Here is a 20,245-nt window from a genome sequence, read left to right as displayed (position 1 = left end):
GGCAGCCTGTCATGGCTATGTGTGATTAGTTGATATCCAAGTGTGTGTTAAAAAAGGAGATTCCTAAGATAGGTTTTGATTTGTTAACATACTCTCAGTTTCCAATTCATTATATAGAAACTCAAAATACAGAGACAATGTCAGGTAAATGGCCTCTTGTTTATTTTATTTAACAAATATAAATGTGAGTTTCAAAGATGCTAAATTCTTTATGGGACAAGAGTTGACCCACTCTAGAATGGAAGAGGGCAGGCTTTTAAAAGATGTTGTGACCATGTGTAGGAGATGTTTGGCTTGGAAGCACTGTGGGCTGGGTTGTGTCCTTATTCTCTCTGGGCTGTGCTTGATGGCATCAAATCTCTCCCCTGTAACTACTTGGTCCCTGTGTTTCTATCACTATAGGTGATAGAATATCTCAGTTTAAGCCAGCAAATGGGGAAAAGAATGTATTTTCCTGCATGACACAGCCTGGTGACTTGAAAATGTTTTTCATATTTAATTGTTCTTTTCTCATCTCATCTGGCAAATCAGCTTTTTTAAAGGGTTCTCCAGCCATTCCCAGCTCATGTCTCCTTACTCTATACATCACCTATATCAACCTGTCTTTCTAGCCAACCTGGTTGATGTAAATTCTCTTGTAGTCATTTCTCATTGTTGCTACAGCTGTTTACAATAAACTTAGTGTTTTGCACAAGACAAATTGGTCAGAAGTCTGAAACAGGTCTTATTGAACCAATATCTAGGTGTCAGATCAACTTCATTTCTTCCTGCAGGCTCTAGAAAAAGATACATCTCTGTGTCTTTTCCAGCATCTAAACTATACCTTCATGGCTTTGCTCATGGCCCACTTTCTCAGTTTTCAAATCCTGCAATGGTGAATTGAGTACTCATATTATACCCGCTCAACCCTCTTCTTTGTGACTCTCTTCCACTTTTGAGTATCCTTTTGATTTCATTACACCCACATCAGTAACCTGGGGTATTCTATTTTAAGATAAGTTGATAAGCAGCAGAATTCTGTCAAGTAATTCTCTTTGGCCACGGAACATAACATATTCAGTAGTTCTAAGGATCAGGCTTTAAACATTTTTGGGAGGCCTTAGTTCTGCCTTCCAGAACCCTCTTGGACCAATCATTTTGGCAAAAGAAATGAAGTACCATGACTGCCCCAACTGAGATCAGTTTTACTCATATCATCAGGAGAACAATTGACTTGACCACCAGCACCTACTCAAACCATGTTATGGGGGGAGAGGAATGTCAGGTCTGTCTCTACAAAGAAGTGATTTTTTTTTAAAGAAGGAGGGAGGAAAGGGTGGCTACACAGACAATAATACCTGTCCTATGCTTCCTGATAGAATACTTGCAAACCATTCTGAGGACTATTATCTCTACAAGAATTAAGCAGATAAAGCAAATGAATGCTCCTAGGATGTCACAGGAAAAAGGACAGCAGGTCAGGTTAAAACAAATTCCCCCTAACACCTTGAAGATCCTGATTAGGAGTTTCTCTGAGTATGGTATCTGAAGTTTGTACCATATTGACTTTATAACTATGTTCCCCAAATAGCAAACAGGAAATAATGTGTGTTAGTATGAGGCAGCAATTTGTGAAAGGAGGCAGAGAGAAGTGAATAATTTTCACTGCACAGGTGTTGGAAGCAGAATAGTACAGGGTACGAGATTGCAAACCACACAGTCCCCAAATCTGAAAGTGACTTTCAGGAAGATCATGTACCTGGAGAGAGACTCGTGGCCACATGGACCAATGTTACTGAGTGACCTTGAGGTATCTATTGATGTATCATTAGGAGAAGACTGAGCATGATGGCTTGAATAATGGCTTGAAGAGGGTTATTGGAAGAAATTGGTGATGGAATAGCCATGCTACAAACAGAAATACTCAATATGTTATACCAGACATGGATATTTCAAAGCATAGTGTTCAAGAGAGGGAGAACAATATAGATGAAACCCTGGGCATACATTAAGTAAGAAATTCTCCAATGCAATTTTTAAAAGTCTGAGACACAATTAGTTATGAAGCTGACATTGAGAATGACAGCACTCTTGATTGCATTTGGAAATTAAAGATTTATCCCACCTACCTGACCTGTTGTGTTTAATCTTTCTGTAGAGTTTTCCAAAATGCTTTCTCATACATTAATTTGTTTCTTATAACAATTCTTAGAGGAAGGAGAGCAATTATGATTGTCCCTCAGTTACACATTTGTCATTTCATAGTACCTGATTCATATTGTTCATGTATCTATCTCTATTTTACTCTACTACAATTTTTTTCTTTTCTTTTCCTTTGTTCTGTTTTCCTTTTCCTTCTCCCCTCCCTCCATTCTTCCCTCCCTTCCTACCATCTTTCTTTTCCTGATTCCCTCCTTTCTTCTTGCGGGACCTCTGTGCCTTTTCCAGCATCCTGACTCTGCTTGGGTGCCTTCACTCATGGCCTCCTCCCTCCATGTTCAAAGCCTGCAACAGTGGATTGAGTACTCCCATAATATCTGTCTAACTTCCTATCTTAATTCCTTCCTTCCTTTGACTTCCTCATCAGATTGTGAGCCACTGGAAGGTAGAGGTGTTTTGTTTGTTTGTTTGTTTTCCTCTTCTTCTTTGTTTCTTATTTTCTTAGTACCAGGGATTGAACCCAGGGGCACTTAGCCACTGAACAACATCACCAAGCCTTCTTTTTTAAAAATTTTATTTAGAGACAGGGTCTCCCTCTGTTGCTTAGAGCCTTGCTAAATTGTTGAGGATGGCTTTGTACTGGTGATTCTCCTGCCTTAACCTCCAGAGCCACTGGAATTATAGGCATGCATCAGCATACCTAGCTAGATTTTTATCTCCAATACCTAAATTAAACAATTAAATATGCATCATTCTTGGAAACAATTTCAATACACCTTTAGTGGATACACATTCCATGGCCATTGCATGAATGTCCAACCCTCACGCCTGAAAAAATTGAGAAATGATGAAACGTGGGGCAGATGAAAATTCATACAATTACAATCTAAGCATACTGTGAAAAAATTATAAACAATAACCTCAAATTAATTTTTCAAAGTAGATGGGATGCATTGATAATGTCAAAACCACAAATTAGATTGAAATAAAAAATAAAATAGATGGCAATGGGCTCAAGATCTAGTCTCAGCAGAAATCAAGATGATAGAGAAATATCTAGCATGTCCAACCAAGAAATTTTCAAAGAATATTAAAACTAAAGTGGTAAAATAGCATTAAAATATGAAAAAGGGTTTCCATAGACTTGGAAAGAAATTAAAAATAATTAACAGGAGAATACTATGTGCTCCTTCCTGCCAAAAATAGAAATCAGAGGAAAAAAAATGATTGTTTCTAGAAAAGTATAAAGTATCAAGGTTCTTTCAATACCAGGAAAAACAGAATACATCAATAATTTTTGAAGACACATAAAAGATTGTTAGATATCTGTCACTAAAAATGACTCCAAGATTTTGAGGGTAAGTCCTATAGAATCTTTATATAAGGAAATGGAAAGTGCCTCAAGATGCACAAAGAGATGAACACCTTTCTACCTCATTAGATGATGTTACTATAATCTTGACAGAAAAAATTTGTATGATGGTCACATACAAACAAACAGATGTGAATTCATTTATTCACACCATAAGAAAATGTCAGACCAAAATTTCTGCTATAAAAAGAGGCAACTGTGAGGTAATATAATCCATCGAAGGGTCAAATGAATCGTGATCAAACAGGGTTTGTCCCAGACAGGCAAACGTGAAACAAAATCGGAAAATTAATTGATCTAAGCCACTATGTTAAACAAAGATGAAAATGAAAATTTCCATAATGGAAATAATAATTTTAAAGTGTGCTGTACCTAGCACTGTTTTAAGCTCTTTTACAGTGGGCTCCTTTCATTTCTGAAATAATCCAGTGAACTAGATTGTATTGATTCTTCCAATTTTCCAATGAAATACTCAACGGCATAGGAGAGTGAGGAGGTGAAGCCATGCAGGATATGCAGAATTCTGACCCTACAACATGCTCCAAACCATAACCAATATGTATGGTAACTCTATATAAATGACATTCATGATTTAAATGGAAAGTGAGCAAATAGCAACAACCACAGAGCATGAGCTGAGATAGAAGAGCATGTGTCAATCCAAAAGATGGTATGTGCCAGCAAGGGCTAGTCCAAACCATATGTACAGCTGGAATATCAGAATTGTTCTGATCAAACAAGAAGAGGTGCTGCGTATTTAGCACTGAATCAAAGATTCATGTAAAGGAAATTACATGAGGGAAATAAATATTAAAATAGAAAAAAAGATCATACTTAGAGACTTTATGATGATTTACCAAGGATTTTTAAGAACAGAAAAAACAGTCATGAAAATAAGAGAATTCATCAGGTGATGATGAGATAAAAGGTCAGTATTATAAAAGTAATGTGCTTTCCTAAGAAGAATAAAAAAAAATAATGAAAATAAAGAATGCCTTTCATAATAGTAGTAACAATATACTATTCCTTGGAGTAGCATTAATTAGAGATAAGCAACTTTATGTGAACAAAACAATCAAATGAAACTTTATCAAATAACATAAAAGAACACCTAACTAAGTATAACGTAGAGATGTATATCAGGTAGAAAAATTAAATATTATAAATACATATATATTTTTCTAAATGTATCTATAATCTAAGTACAATTCAAATCAAAATTGGAAGAGGATATTTAATGGCAGTTGACATGCTAACTTTAAGAAAACAAATAAAAGTATAGTCAAGAAATTTTAGAAACTAGTAGCAATGATGGGACCTTATTTTATTGTATTGAAAAACATACTGCAAACTTATAATTAAAACTCAGTGGTACTTGCAAAATAATAGAAAATAGACTAATGAAAGAGAAAATCTGAGAAACACACCTTTGTGTCTGTAATAATTTATTCGTGAAAAATGTATACTTTAAATTAATGAGAAAAAGAGAAACATGTAATAAACTTTGAGTTGAATGATTAATCCCTTATGTAAAAAAAAATATGTTAAACTCTTACTTTGCAACAGAGAAAAAGACATTAGGTGTATCAGGCAGGCATGCATATATGAAATGATGGTGTATTATAAAAAATAAAATAAAAAATATGGTGTATTATATAAAAGTTATTAAAAGTTTTTGTACAATATTTTTATAATCTTGAATTGCAAAATTTTACTTAAAGGGAAAATATTCCCTTAGTAAATTTTTACTCTGATAACATAAACATATGTTTCTGGATAAAAAAGACACCAGACAACAAAGCACAAGGGCTAGATTGGTGGAATATAATACACTGAGGCAATTGTTACTATGCAGAATGTATGAAGTACTGCTACAAATAATTTTTAAAATCTTTCCTTTTTGATGATTTATTACATTGAACTTAAATAGCCTATTTTTCTTTTGTCATTTAATTATATAATACCCAAGTATATTCTATTTTTAAAAGATTAAAATTGCCAGAATAACACATGAAAGTGTTCTTTTATCTTTTCCCAGTTCCTTTCTCTCAATTTCCCCTCTACTCCTCTCTCTGATTTCTATCTCCCTAGGAAATATCAGCTTTCTACAATTTGGTGTATACCCTTCCTTCTTTTGGAACATTTAAACATTTATACATATGCTTTTTCTTGCAAACAAACATATAAGTATTGCTTGCAGTATTTTTTCCACTTGATATCCCTTACAGGTCTGTCCAAGACATGCATTTTAAGGGATCTGAGTTCTGTGACACAGATACACCATGATTTTTATAATCACTCACCTACTTGATAAAAATTGAGGTTATTTCCAGTGTTATAAACAAGTTCATCTTTAAAATATCCATGCATAAACCTTTGTGGACCCTTGATAATAGCTGTTTAGATTAAATGTCTATATCTAGGATTTTTAGAATAGGTTACATTTGATAATGCAAAAGTTTTTGCCAAATTCTAAGAACCACATATGGTCACGTATCCATGCCAATATTTGTTTATCACTATTTTGCAAACTATTGTCAATAGAAAAATCAATAATTGGTAATGATTTCTGTATTTTCCCTTGTCTTATAACTATGACTTCATTTATTGCATTTTTCCTCTGAATTCACTCTTCATATTTTGTCCATTTTGTCTTCATATTTTGTCCACTCTTCATATTTTGTCCATTACATGAGATTTCTTATTTTTTATACTAGAATATTAGTCCTATGACAAATCACTATAAATATCTTCTCACAGTAAATTTTCAAAGACAACTAGAATTTTACTAGTGTAAGAGGAAAGTTTATGTCAGGTATGAAGAAATTTTGACTACTTAATTTAATCAGGTATTTACATAAACAGTTTTATTCTACTCAGTTCAGGTTAAAAGGACAGCTCTATCCAAATATAAATGCAAGAGAGCTCATACAGGCAATTCGCACAAAGGTTACAAGTTTTATATGAACAGGAAGAGTTTAGTATTTGGTTGCACTTGGTATACAATACAAGGGCTGAGCAATTTGAACTATTCAAAAGTAAAAACTATCAGCTGTTTTCCATATTTTATATAATTTATTTCAATAAAGTTATATGTGTGTGTATATATGTTACCTCACATATCTGGGGGGAGAGGGGTTTTGTTGGAATAAGCATGGGGATGAAAGGGAGAAAAGAGATTAAAATTGTGGTATCTAATGGCATGAACCAGTAACAGCAAGAATAAAGACAAAAATAATTAGTGACTGAAACACAGTGGATTGTTGTGATTTTGTTGTTGTTGTTGTTGTTGTTATTGGTTAGTTTTTCAGTGCTATGACAAAATACCTGAGACAACCAACATATAACCTGCAGAAGTTTATTTGGCCTCTTAGTTTCAGCCTGTTGTAACATGGTACATCATGGTGGGAGCATGTGAGCAGAGGAGGCCTATTCACTTCACGGTGGCCTGAACCTATAAGAGGCACAAGAAGGGATCAGGGTCCCAGTATCTCTTTCAAGGGAATGTCCCCAGTGACCAAACTTCTCATTAGGTACCACATATTAAAGGTTCTACTATCTCCCAATAGCTCCTCAGGCTGGAGATTAAAAAAAAAAAAAGGTGTCTTGGGACAATTCAAGGTCTAAACTGTAGCATCATTCTAATTTTCCAAGAAGGTTATTTATTATAGTTTGTATCTTAAATGTGCTTCAATCTTGGGTTGAAGGTTTGTTCATCAGCCTGAGGTGGTGGAAACTATGAAAGATGAGGTCTACTGGGAGAAAATTAAGTCACTGGGGGCATACCTGTTAAGAAGATACTCAGACTCCAGCTCCCTACTCATTTTCTTTCTGGGTTTCATGAAGTGAGCAGCTTTGTTCTAACACGTGCTCCTACCATGGTGTTCTGTGCTGGCAAAGTCTTGAAGTGAAGGAGCCAAGCAACCACAGACTGAAACCTCTGAAACCATGTGCATAAATAAAGCTTTCCTCCTTTGAGTGATTCTCTCTGGCATTTTGTTACAGTGATGGGAAGCTGACTAACATATTATCTTAAATTCTAACTATTATCTACTATCACCATTATTTAATAAATAAAAGTGATATTATGGAAATCTCCTCTCGAAAGTGAAAGGAGAAGAAAAGTTGAAGCTCTGTCCTGGGTGTGATTCAGCTTCTCTTGTAACCTCCTGCTCCCACTACAATGTAGAGCATCTTACCAGGTCAAGTGTGGACACTTTGCCTCCCCCTTGGGTTGTGCCACCTCCACCCCTGAGCTGTTCACACCACCAAAGATACTCAAGTATCTGCACCAGAAGATCTGAAGGCCTTAAATATCTGTTTTTATTTTCTACATTTCATGTTTACTTTCTAAAATGAAACCCCTGGTTACTCTTAGTGGGTAAAGTACCTATGGAAGACATCTGGAGTGACTGGCAAGTTTCTATATAAGGGTGTGTTCCTTGTAGTTTATCAAGCTGAGAGGACTGGGGAGCATTGCTCTGTGGTACATGCTTAGCATGTGTGAGGCCCTGGGTTCAACTACTAGCAACACCCCTCCACACACAAATTTATCAAACTGCACATTTATATCGTGCATCTTTATGTATGTGTTATGCTTGGTAATAAAAATTTGTTTTTATTTCCTTTTTTCTTAGTGACTGATAATTGGATTAAGATCATCAAATATATAGAAGTCTATAGATTTATGGTGGCACTTAAAGCTTTAGAAACAAGAAATTTCACTAGTCATTTTTTTGAGATTGGTAAGGAACAAAATGTTTATTCTGAAAAGTAATTAGTCAAAGAAAAATTTAATACAATACTTAGTGCCCCATAAGCATGGACCTAGCCTGAAGTAGTGTGGTGGAAAGAGGCAGGATTGATTGATTTTTTTTTTTTTCAGCCCATCCATCTCATTATGACTCCTTCCATGCCGGGACACACGACAAGGACCCAGACAGCAGCAGAAGGACTGGCCACATCAACATGTCTAGCTGGCTTCTCAGCAGGACCAATGACAGATCCTAGAAAGTAAAAAAGGGAAAACCCAATTAACCAACAAGTACGAAAAGTAAGGGCTAAACTTTAAATTTAAACTTTCAGATTTATCCAGAAAAAGCTCATAGAGCAGGATTTGCTCACTTTAGAAGTACTAATCATCGGGTGGTGAGGGTCCTATTTTTCACCAAATGCTAGAGAACCTTATGTAGAAAACCAGTTCAATCTGGTTTTAAAAATGTCACTTCAGGATATTCATCTCTAAGATGATGAGTATACAAGACCAATGATACCCAAATTACAATGATAATTGGTAGAAAAGTTAATAGTAATGATAAAAGCCATGGAACCAAGGATAAAATCATTAATAGCAGCAATGACTCTTGGGTTACGTTTTTGCCCTCTCTGAGCCAGACCTGTGCCTTGTTGAATTCTAACAAACACCAGTCTCCACTTTACATAGGAGGTAACTGGTTACAACCGGCAGGTTAAGTAGCTTGCTAATAATTGTCAGACATGGGTTCAAAGCCCCCTCTGTCTGACTCAGATCTTTTGTTGATAAACATCAGGACAAAGTCCCTCTCTCAGTCATAACCTCAGGAAGAAGGTACAAGTTATGAGAAAAATTGTTGGCATTTAATTTCTAATTTCTTTAAGGAAAAGGGCCTGCACTTAATCAGTATTTGCTGCTTGCCATTAAGCTCTTTCTCACAATGGTAAAATCCATTTGACAACCAGGAATAAAAGTGATATTCCTTAGAAAACGAAGCCACAGTGTAGTATTTTTAAAAGAGTCTGATGAAAGGTATGTTTAATTTAAGTCTTAGGAAACAGCTTGCCTAAAAATGACTTTTGCAAGTCACGTAACATATTTCAATCTGTCATCTTGTATTGACCTTCACAGTCCTGAAATATATTGTGCTGGACTTGTGAAGCTTATGAGAATGATATTAAAGTTGGTAATATTTTTAAAATCTTATTTTATATCCACTTCAATTTTTACTCCACTATGTACAGTTCTTGAAAGCAATGATATTATAGAGAGTTCTTAGATACCTACCAGTTTTCTTGTTAATTAGAATGTATTGAGGTTAATTCAATAAATCACTGTAAGGTAGATGGTTTACTCAAAGGAAATGCAAAGAATTATAGATTCAGAAGAATAGTTTCCTCAATATTTCAATGCTGCATAGCAGATTTTAATGCTTTATGTATTTAAGGCCTAGCACTCAGTTTATTAGAGTTTGTATATGCAAGTTGAATTAGGAATAACTTGCTTTAATTAAATCTTACATCGTTGAATATAATTCTTCTATCAGCTATTTTGCCTATTTTAATTTTCACCCTAATTAATAGAAATTAATCTTCTTTTATGTGTGGTACCTTTTGCTTTGTTGGTCAATACAGACTTCAATTCTGTGTATTCTGCTCTTACTATTTTACTTTTTACTCAGTTATTCCAATGATGGGAATCATCAGTTAATAAAATAATGTGTTACTTCAAAAAGAAAAACCTGAAGACAATATAAATATTGGGGTCATCTCTGGAAAACATAGGACATGTTTTATGCAACATCGGTCTTTTCTAGGAAAGCAGAAAAATCATAAATTATAGTAGATCAAGATTTTTACTAAAAAACTTTAAGAATTGCAAAGCATTTTATAATCTTAAGTAAAATAATTACTCTTCTATTGAAAACTTTTTTTTCACTTTAGTAGATTAGCTGAAATTTATTAACTATTTTTTTAAAATGAAACAAATCAAGCAAAAAAAATTTCCTCTGGATTAAGATGGTGGAATGAGTATACACATTTCCTATGATTATCATCTAAAACTGCTAAAATAAAACCAAGAGGTTTTTGTGTTTTGGTTTCACATTCCCAAGAAGCAGTGGGGGAAAAAAATCTGAGAGAAAATGAAAAAGCAAGCACATGGGTGATAACTGATTTGGTGAATCTGAGAACTTTGAATTCTAACCTGACTAATAACTAGTATGTATTTACATTACCACATACTCCTGCTAGTGTAAGATAGGGGTTATAGCAATAATAATAAGGATAATAATAATAAAAGAAGTTAGTTTGAATTTGCTTAAGCAACAGAGTTCCAGATCTCCTTTCCCTTTTGAAGCTGCATGGGAATAGAGGATGTCTGTTTTATCTGAGATGCAGTAAACTCAAATTGGGGATTCCTCCACAGCAGTAGGGTAGATACTGAGACACACAAATGTCTTCTTTCAGTGGGAAGCAAAGTACCGAAAACTGAACTTTTACCTCCAGAAGATTCTCTGAGAATGAGTAAAAAAGAATAACACTGAATTCATCAATGAAATGGCTCAGCTAGATATATTGCCTTACAGCTAAGTGTAAGCTTTGTTCACATACCCAGATCTATCTACCCTTCACTTTTTAAATTCTCTTCCTTTAGATATGAGCAGGTGACCAAGCATCATCTGGCATTTTAAAAACACTTTTTTTGGCATTAAAATTAGAGACTAAAAGAAACAGAGAAAAACAATACTGTTTGAAATAAGACTATTCGAGGAGAAGAAATATCAAATAGTCACCATGAACATACTCAGGGAGATAAAGGAAGACAATACACAGGATGTTATGAGAGTGGGGAAAAAATAAAAACTAGTAACTCAGAGAAATCATTAAGAATTGTATATAAAATGCAAAACTTAATTGAAGATTCAGAAAACAAAAAGCAGGTAATTGTCACAGACTTCATTCAAGAAAATGACTGGAACTTAAGGACATGTGTTGCCGCATGCCTAGAAAAATGGATGAAAACCAACTCTCATCAATATACATCTTAGAGAAAAAGAGTATGCCATAAGTTTCCAGATGGGTGGACCTAGCACTAAAGGATTAGAATCAATATAGATTCTAACTTTTTTGTAGCAACACTAAAAATGGAGAAAATCCTTTAAAATGAAGAAGAGGGTTTCCATCCTAGGGTTCTATGCCAAGACTCCCTGTAAACTGTGTGTGCAAGAGGATCATATTAAGCTTCCCTAGTTTTTCAGAGAGAACCAGTCCCTGGATGACGAACTGCACATGGATGAGAGATTAAACTAAGAAACATAAAAAGAAGAAATACAGAAAATAGGAGACAGTCCAAATATCGCATGGCAGGAAGAGAGTCAAGGAAGAGTCCCCCAAAGGTAGCTGTGCTCAGGCACCAAGGGCTATTAGATTAGAGAGAGGTAGACTAGAAGACTCTGCAAAGATTTTTTTTGAGAAAATCTTGGTAGAGTAACATGAAGGTCTTGGGATTCAGAGATTGGCAGAAATTTGGTGATGACTTAGCGATAACTATCTGGAAAGCTAATAAAAGAGCTACAAATTAAAGAGTTGTCAACAATTCCAGGGATAACAGTAATTAAAAACTTCCTTTCCCAGTTCTCAATAGGATTTGTTAGCGACAATACATAGTAGGCATTGATTTAACAAAAATTACAACATAAATTTATTCAGAAAAATTAAAGACATTGTGATTATCAGGGACAGTAATGATAGAAAGTGATATATCTTCATTTTGTTACCTTAAAAGTCAATATAATTTGTAAATACAAATAATACTAACAATGAGAAATATAAAACTAACAATGTTACTTCTGAATAGGGAAGTTAAATCTAAAAGAATACAGTCGAAATTTCAAAAGTAGATGTGATTAGGAAATGAGGCTAGAGGAGAGAATCAGGGATAGATTTTCTTTGTAATATTTCAAAAGTAAGTGTTTGAAGTTATGATTGGTATAATTATACCACATGTAACCTGAAATTAGGAGAGCAACATAGACAACGCAAAGTATCTTCTTTGGAGAATCAGCAAAGTTCAAGTCATTCAGACTCCTTAATAAGCTATGGTCTCACTCTCTCAGGAAATAAGTATATTCTTCCTACCAAATAATGTAACACCACTTCTCAGTTGTAGAAAAAAACATGTATCTAAAATTACATATAGTTTAGTCTCATGTGCATTTATCAGTTATTTACTTGTGATAATGGAAGAGAATGTAAGATCCAGTGTCTTCAAACTTAGTTTAACTAGAACAATGGGATCATCATTTTGTGAATAAAATATATAAAAAGAAACATCTTGAGGTTTTAAGAATAAAAATAACCACAATATAAGATCTACTTTAATTAAAATGCCATTATGTTATAAGCTCATAATTCAGGTTATACTTCAATCAAATGATGTAAAATGATATAGACATCTTAAAGCATCCATTTTTGTATTTCTTTCAACAAATAGGTGTGGTGTTCATTTATCAAGCACTCATTAGGTAGGAATTCAGAGATGAATGATTTAGTTAAGATGGTGGGTTGAGTTTGCTCAGCAGTAAGCATGAAAACCTAGCATTCTTAGAAATCTTTAAAAATGTCTTTATCTATTTTTTATCTTCTTATGCAAACAGCATCCTCAGATTATGATCACAGATAAGTGGCATTGATTAAATGTGGAAAAAACTTCTTTAGTTTAGGTATAGTGCACTGGAAAGTAGGAATAAAATAGGCAGGCATGTATTCATGACACAAATGTTTTCCCAAGTATTCTTGGAACTTAGAATTAATTTTCCTCTGGGAATAACACTCATCTGAGGACAGCTAACATTTTAATATGAGAAAGCTTGGTGTTCTCGGACACCCATGGCTTGTTTATTTTCTATTGGCAATATGCATGTACATGTGTTTGAAGATGCTCATGTACTCAAAGCATGTCTTATACTAGAATGGGGGATAGTATAGTCGATTGGCATGGTTAGAAGTGTTTCTTCTCTTCTTTCTAAAGGAACAGAGAGCTAAGAATAAAGACATATGCCCACAATTTTCATAGTAGCTTACCTTTCAGCATGAAATTCAGTATTTGATGGTCTATCATTTTCCTATTCCCATCAACAATGTTACATGCATAGCATTATGCTCAGCCTAGGGTTTGAGGAAAGAGTTGTACACATTAAATCCCATTGCTAGGAACTATTTATGTCAAGGTAAAATTAACACAAAATACTTTGATGTAATAATCATCTAAAGCGAATCTGTTAAAGATCTTTGGGGGAATAACATTTTTGGAAACTATCATTTTGAATAAGCTAACATGTACAAGCTCTTTCTTGGGCATAATATTCCAAATGTGACTTTCTCATTTCAAAGCAAAGAGACTCTTTTGTAAATGCCCTTTTCTAAAACATGGAAAAACAATTTCCGTTACAAAGTAGGTTGTGCAGACCCTCTGTGCTCTTTCTCACCTAAATTATTAATTTGGTTAATCAGTGCATTCCCTTCACAGATATTCTATAGGGAAACTGGTCCCAATCCCTGTCCAAAATTTTGCATGATATTAATTAATAAGTTTTTTTTAATGAAAACAGTATTAAATCCAATCAATGTCTAATTATCTTATATAAGAAATATCATGTTATATAATCTATTTACAACAAAAATTGATATATTCCACTACAATTTGCACAAAGGCATTTGGTCTATAATTCAATATGTACATAATCTGCATTTTATAGTGGAAACAAAATCCACCCCCACCTTGAAAATTCACTACAAACAATTTTTTAAGATGTGTAATTAGGACACCTGCCTTAAATCCTTTGATAGATTTTTAGATCATTTCTTGGGAGAAGTGTTCTGGCTGTTTCTTTTTTAATCAAAGCTACTTTGCTAAATTGCTTTCCAAGCAGACCTCAGAATATTAGCAAAGTCTGACTCTGGCCTTGTTGCAATTTGAATATTAACACTCATAGCTTTACAGCCGCTCCATTTTCAGTAATGCACTGCAACTCCCACAATTCAGCTGACATTTTTTTTCCTTCCTCCTCTGGCCCTGGCCCTTAGAATGTTTGCGTGGTGTCACCATGAATGTGCTCGGAGCAGAGTTATATGGCATCATTTGGAGAAACATTGCATTAATAACCAGAGTTCAAGGGCAAAGGATATAAACGGAGCAAATTACAAGTCTGAACAGATATATAGCTTTTGCTAAAAGGGACATGGGCTGCTACTTTATTTACTGGGCACTGGTGCACTTCTGGAAGGTGCCGGAACGCAGGAAGGCATTTTTAAACGACTGTATCACAGCTTAAGAAAACAACACACATTTTCAGACTAGAAAGAAATCTAGTGCAAGGATCAATGATTCTGAGTTTCCTAATGAGAGAATATGATTTGCTCTAGTGCACCTTAAGTTTTTGGGGTAACTTCACAGATTATAATATTATTTTATGTGCCACCATGAAAAGAAAGCAAAAGCTTGCCAGAAACCTAAATTCAGTAGATCTTTTCAAATTGAAACTTAGTCCAATTTTGTTGGGGATTTCTTGCTGTGTTTATTGCAACAATATCTACCAGGGGTTCAACCTTAGTTCAGAATTAACACTGGGAAAAGTGTGATTTGTGAAAATGCTATCTTTTATTTTATAGGTTATTTTTCAAACTACTTCAATCACTAAATAAAAAAGGAACTAGAAATTTCAAAGAGAGGAAGAAAAATCAATTCTAAAAAAGAAAGAAAAGAACAGCTTCATTAATAACTGAAGAAATAGATTTCAAAGATGTAATTTCAACCTGCTATGATACAAATGATTTTACCAATAATCTCAGTAACACTGAACATATTGTAAACACTTGATACTTCTCACAATGTATACTATGTCAAAGTATGTTGTATAGTGTGAATTTATCCAATATTTATTTGTTAATTTTACCTCAATGCCCTGACACACAAAGTCTCTCTCTCTCTCTCTCTCTCTCTCTCTCTCTCTATGTATATATATATATATATATATATATATATATATATATGCAAATATATATATATTTAATTGGCAAAATGGAATGCTATTTCTTCTTCTTTATTTATTTATTTTATTTATTTATTTGTAAAGTAGCTGGGAAACTATTGTAAGTACTATCTAAATGTTTTAAAAAGCACAGTTCATTCATTACATTTTTTAAAAATACAGATTTTTTGCCTTAAAATGTTCCTTATTTTATTATTTACTTTGCTAAAACCTATAAATGACCTAAGTATCCAACATAAGAGAAATCATTAAGCAAATTATATGTATATATATGAATTTTACATATATATATATGTGTGTAAATATATATGGAGAGAGAGAGAGAAAGAGAGAGAGATTATGCTTGCTATTAAAATTGACCAATATGGTTATTCACTAATAATGTTAAAATTCACTATTGACTATGGAATCCATAGGATTCCAGTGTACTCTTTTTGTAAGTATTGAAACATGCATGAATTTAATTTACTTGTGTATTGTGTGTGTGTGTGTGTGTGTGTGTGTGTGTGTAATGCTGTCAATGTTGGCCTTACGGCATTATTAGAGTTCTTTTGAAAAACATGCAGTTATATTATTAAAATGTGGTGTTTGAAAGAGAAATGCATGTACTTAAGCTCTTTCCTCTCTCCACTTTTTCAACCACGTTTAGAAAGCACACTTTTGTGACATGCTTCAATCTCACTTACTGCTATTTTACATATGACTTTCACTTTCTTAGTGGCCAACAGTGGTGAGGGCAGAGGGGGATGGTGGGTCCTTTAAAGCACAATTAGAATAACATTTTCCTCATATAAAAAAAAATCCAATGGTGTCTCTAAACTACTTTGCTCTCAGAGGCAAATGAATCAACATACAGGCAGGACTGGCTTTCTCCTTGACATGAGATGTATTACCTTCAGAGTAGGGGCTGGCGCAGGAGAAATACTTGCAGTGAATGGACCTGTCCTTCAGTTGCCAAAGAAGAGACCAAGTGATACAATAGCTCTGCTACCAGTCCCATTTCTATGGTGGTTCATGACATATTTTCTCCTGCTATCCATCTGTCTGCTTCAATCCCTACTCTCAACATAACGAGTTTTAAAAAAGATACCTCTAAAATCGAATTGCCTAAAACCATGTGCTGTCATCTTTTGCAAGGACAAACAAAACCTATACAAATTGCTTATGACTTTTAAACATGTAAAAGCCAGACAAATTATGAAAATGTTACACTTTATAATGTGCAAAATGCATATCTAGAACATGCTTCTATTTCATTGTATTCTTTTTCAGAAAAGTTTTATTAGCATTTAATAGCCAATAGTCATTTTTATCCTGCATAGAGTATCTAAAACGTATCATCCTATCTCCCTGTAATCAATTTTCTGTGATTTTAATAGTGTTTGGGAAAAGGAAATGCAACGGTTTCGGGTCCGATATCCCATCGTTTCTCAGACTTGGAAAAGGCATCATTCACGTGAATGACAAATAAGACTTTTAAACTATTTGTAATTTGAGAAGAGAAGGTTGGTGGATGGTTATGATGGCGAAATGACTTGTCAAACATTGGTCCGAAATTATGCGGGCTCTTCTCCCTCCACTTTCCCATAGTGCGTTTTCCTTTCTCCCACAGAGATATAATAGAAACCAATCTTCAAAATCTAAACATTCCAAGCCGGGTCCCTTTGTGCAGGCATCTTGCCCTCTCTGCTCAGCACCGAGCAGCGAGAGCACGCTCCTATTTACATTCGCCGGCGCCCCGCTGCTCGGACCCGGGCAGCCGACAGGCCATCCATCATCTGCCCTCCTCCCGCCGAGCGCTGCCGCTGCGGCCAATTGGGCGCCAGGTGGGGCCGCACCTGCGGGACAGCCCACAGCTTCCCTCCTCTTTGCTCACTGCTGTTCGCTGGCTGGCGGTGGTGCCCTTGCGTTCTCCAAGGCCAGAACGGGACAGGTATGCTCCGGTGTCAGGGACCGTGTTTGCAACAAGCCCGTGGCTGGCAGTCAGTCAGAGGGGCGGATGCAATGCGCACTCTCCTGGTTTGCATAAGTCTGCCATCAATGTGTGGAGACACAGGGACCCTCACAGGGTTTAGTCTCTAAAAAGTTGAGCAATTACTCTTACCTTTGGACGGGAAGAATAACTGAAGACACATTTTAGTGATAGAATGTGTTGCCTCTGGTCTATTGCTTTTTCCGTGGAAGCCAGGTTTGAATTCGGTGTGGCCCACATATCCTTCAGGCATTATTGCCCAAGACCCAGGTGAACAATGTTAACACAACACTAAAGATTAAATAGTCTCCACAGGCTACAAAAAAAATACCCCAAACAGAAACCTAACCTGCATCTCAAGGACCATAAAACCAGATTGGAACACTTCAAAGAGGACCAGGACCTTGAACCACAGGAATGTCTTCCTTTCCCAAATAGGCAAACTATTTGAAGTCCAACCATCTTGGATTGGTGGGGGTTAAGGGTGGCGCTGAGTTCCTGGCTGCTCTGTGGAGGCAGCTACACTAAGCCCTGCCAACATGGTATGGATTTTATAACTGGATTGGATGACTCCCTCTGGTTTAAAGGATCCCAAATACCTAATTTATCGTGTAATTTGAGAACAACTGAGAGCAAGCAGAATACCATCTAGCCCCCACCCACATGTTTTGAAAATGCTTCAGTGTAAATGTTGATTATATTGTTGCAAGACCTTGGGAAGCAATGGTCCTGCAAGTGGCTTTGAGGTTTCTTAAGAAAGCATATTTCTTAAGTAATATTAATAATAACAGCAAATGCAACACCAAACATCACCCTCAACCCCCTGATCCTGTCTTGCTTCTGAATTATAAATCATAAAAAAGAGAGCAATGATTACACTTTTCCTGGCTTTAACCAGAACTGTTAGTGCCAAAAAAAAAAAAAAAAAAAAGAATAGAAATAAACAAGTGAGAGACATATTGTGCAAAAAGAAGAAGGACACACTCAAGAAGTTCAAGGTTTCTCTTCTGTAGAGGCTCCCCATCCATAAGAAGGGTCTCAGCTTCACCTGAGATTCACCTAGTTCATTTTTTTAAAATACTAATGGCTGGATCAATATTCTAATTTGAGTGGTCAGGACTTAAGTTCCTTGGAAAACCTTTCCAATCAATGGAAATGCACAGTCCTCCAGCAGCACATTCCAATTCTGTTCTGTTTCATGGGATACATGAGTGGAATTCATGGAATATTATTCTGATTTGTCCCAAGGGATACAATTATTGCTCTCACCAGCCTTCCCCACTCATACACACTGAGCCCACATTACATCAGCAAATTTTCTCTATTTTTTTATTTCTCATCCATAGCTCAGTCCTATCAACATTCTGTTCTGTTCATTCTGACTGCTAAAAATGTATCATTCCTCATGAAAATGACTTGATAGTTGTGGAGTGCTTTGTATTTTGCTATTAATGTATATATTAATGTTATTTAAAATGCTGACTTTGGGGAGGATGAAGAGCAAGCAATAGAACCACTGTGGAGTTTTGCAATCTAAAATATCTTTCTCAGAACTTGAGAGCCAAATAGCTCCCCGTTCAGTTGTGTCCTTGTTTGTCTGCTTTGGCCTACCTGAACCGATGGCACATGGCTGGGCAGAAGTCTGCCTGCACATTTTATGTGAGCAGAACATTCTTCCTGTTCACCAAAGAACTGAAGTTTCTCTTTGCCTTGGTTTTTCTTGCTCTCTGTGGCTAGCAGTGCCACATTTCTGGATTATGTTGTACACTTTTCCTTCAGAGATAGATGATCTGTTCTTTGATTAGACACCCTGACCTTTTACGGGTGTTGATCATTGATCTTGATCTGGACTGGATAGAAAGCTCTTGACTCTGAAAAGTTACGGTGCTGCGGACACCACAGGGAAATTCAATTTCTGTGTCCTCCCTGCCACTGCAGCAGGACTCCTCAATTAGGATTTCTCTTGTTATTATTTTACTTTTATTAAGCAAGCTGCAGCTCTGCTTTCCAGCTCTAGCTTTTAGTTACAGTAATCAATTTTTCAGTATAACCGGCTGTAATTGTTGGCTTGGATATTGAGCTTTCATGGGGCTTAGACATAGTGTGTTCCTGTGAAGGGTCTTCTCCATACCTCCTCGACAGATGGGTAATAATACCATACATTAATACCTCCACATTGGTTTATGTGTGTTTGACCACAGTGCAAGCATAATTATTTTTGCCCAGTAAAAGCTATTAGAGATCTATTTGGTAGGTTTTACGATCAATAGCTCCTGTGATATTTGTGTAGCAGCCACAGAATAATCAATTGAAGGTCATATAAAGTAAATTACCATCCTCCCATAATGATTCTTTTTTCTAGATGAGAATTGGGTTTTATTATTTCATCAGGAGCCTTGCACGACGCATGCTCTGTCTCTTGGAAAGAGAGAGATATAAAAGTTGTGAGCGTGTTTTGAACATAGTATTAATATCCATTACTTGAATTTATGTTATTGGATTATTGAATTAGTGGATTCACACTGGAATTCCTTCAAAACCCTTTCTTATGTACTCAGTGACACAGTTAATAACAGTCAGGAGCAAACGGACACCTTTGCCGCATGGTGGAGTGAGTCACTTTGCAAAAGTCAATCTTTGTAGCTGTCTCTTTAAAGCAAATTTAGAGTTGGTTAAATGTGTTATATTGACAGTGTGACCGAGCTTCTCTCTGCAAACCTTTTTGGAGAGTGACTGGTGAACTAAGCAGGAGATGGAGTCAGGAATGTTGAATACTAATGCATCATCTATCAATAGCTCCAGGTGAAGTGTGTGTGTGTGTGTGTGTGTGTGTGTGTGTGTGCGCGTGCGCGGAGGGGAGCAAGGGTTGCTCTGCACCTGTGTTCAAGCTGGGCATCTGCCTCACCCAAGTTTCCTAACCTGGATTTCAGACTTGCAGCACCAGCCAGAGTGATGGCT

At 35.6% G+C, this 20,245-nt stretch overlaps 1 long non-coding RNA gene across 1 annotated transcript in view; it reads right to left on the bottom strand.

Moving 5' to 3' along the window:
- Positions 1 to 8,242: 8,242 nt before the first annotated feature.
- The window catches only part of LOC144378021 (uncharacterized), a 71,561-nt gene continuing 59,558 nt past the window's right edge, over positions 8,243 to 20,245 (bottom strand). The window contains exon 5 of the long non-coding RNA XR_013439451.1: positions 8,243 to 8,517. This is a non-coding gene — a long non-coding RNA (uncharacterized LOC144378021). The remainder of the gene's footprint in view (positions 8,518 to 20,245) is intronic.

Source organism: Ictidomys tridecemlineatus, chromosome 5 (assembly GCF_052094955.1).
Source record: "Ictidomys tridecemlineatus isolate mIctTri1 chromosome 5, mIctTri1.hap1, whole genome shotgun sequence".
NCBI classification, from domain to species: Eukaryota; Metazoa; Chordata; class Mammalia; order Rodentia; family Sciuridae; genus Ictidomys; species Ictidomys tridecemlineatus.
The sequence above is the reverse complement of the archived record's forward strand: the minus strand, read 5'-3'. Positions and strand labels throughout refer to the sequence as shown.